Genomic DNA, 1747 nt, shown 5'->3' with positions numbered 1-1747 from the left:
ACGTCCGACTGTGGCATTTCTTTTAAAAGCCCTTTATGTGGTGTCGCTAAGACGCCCGACTGTGGTATTTCTTTTAAAGCCCTTTCTGTGATGTCGCCCCGACGTCCGACTGTGGCATTTCCTTTAAAGCCCTTTATGTGGTGTCGCTAAGACGCCCGACTGTGGCATCATTTCCTTATATTTATTTATTCACCTTTCGAGGCGTCGCTTCAGACACCCGATCGGTATTCATTTATGTTGTTGGGATTTCAGGCGGACTACCGCTGTTTCCCTTTTACTTACCTTGTTATGCTAATTTTTGAATGTACATTGGTGAATTATTCATGACGCATTCATGCATGCATTTGTTATATCTTACGTCCGAACTGTCTTGCGAGTACTTTCAAAGTACTCACTGGCTTGTTGATTTGGCCAGATGCTGACGAAGGCGATCTCATGGATGAAGAGTTTGGTAGTGAGTCTGACACCTAGAGGAGTCCCAGTCAGTCTCGTGCGACCCTGGATTTGGTCACTGTTTTATATCCGCTTCCGCTACCAAATAAATTCATCGAGCCTCACCTCGACGCTCGATGAGATGACAGACTTAGAGTCTTGTATCTCTCTCCCCGCTGTGTTTCTCCACCACCGCCCTATCCTCGAGTCAGTAGTATGCCTCCACACCACTGTGTCATGTCCGCCATTATGTATAATTATTGGCGTGCTTGTAATAATTTGGTTGAGCAACCGTAGTTCGACCCTGTAATATATTTTATGCTACTAGCTTATTGTATCAAGAATTTGTCTACCAATGAGGAGGATTTCTCTCATACTGGACTCAAAAGATTGGTTTCTCAATAAATATTTTTATTGGAAAACCGGTCGTGACAAGCTTGGTACCAGAGCCAGGCTGACTGTAGGAAGCCACTAGGTGCGATCGCTAATTGGTTATTAGCATGATTGAGCCTTTCCATATTTTCTTGATTGTAGTCATTTTCTGTCAGTCAGCATAAATTTATGATCTGACCATGCAGAATTTTTGCCTACTTTTGTAGATGGCCGACAACAGCTGCGAGTCTCAGACCTTCGCCAACGTGCCCGATGGGTTCGTCAAGCTTCTTTCCTTCATCGCTCAGGTCATGATGGGGCCATCTGTGCGCCCAGTCTTCACACTCTGCCAGCACCGAGTCAACGACAGTCTGACCATGCACCAGGCCGCGGTGCAGTTCAAGGGAGGGCGTGGTGAGTTACGCTGCTTCCGGTTCGTGGGAAGAGCCATGCCTACGGAGAGGCATGCTATGCAGATGGCAGCCCGTGAGGCGATAGCTCGCCTCAGGGATGTCCTTCCAGCGATGAAGACTCGTCGCTACCGCTATCTTCCATGCCATGTGCCTTACACCTGTCACTACACATACTCCTGCCCCAGAGGAGAATGAGACGAGGCTTTTGAGATGCTCATTGAGTATCTCCGGGCCCTGGAGGCAGCCTTCGACAACCTGGTGGACGACTTCGTAGCTACCCGCATGGACTCAGTTCATGGTTGTGCTGCCAATAGGAGGGAGCTCCTACCCATCACACCGCCACTGACTTTGGTCTCGTCCTCAGCATCTTATACGCCTACTCGTCGCCTGCCTTCTACCGAAGAATTCAACCAAGTCATTGCGCCCACCCCAGCGCGCACTGCACCACCCTTCGCGCCCACTCCTGTACGTATAGCTCCGCCCCTGGCAACCGCTCCGTCCACTCTGCGCAACACTACACGTATGGAGCC

Source organism: Triticum dicoccoides, chromosome 3A, assembly GCF_002162155.2.
Source record: "Triticum dicoccoides isolate Atlit2015 ecotype Zavitan chromosome 3A, WEW_v2.0, whole genome shotgun sequence".
Lineage (NCBI taxonomy): Eukaryota > Viridiplantae > Streptophyta > Magnoliopsida > Poales > Poaceae > Triticum > Triticum dicoccoides.
Note: the sequence above shows the minus strand (reverse complement) of the source record.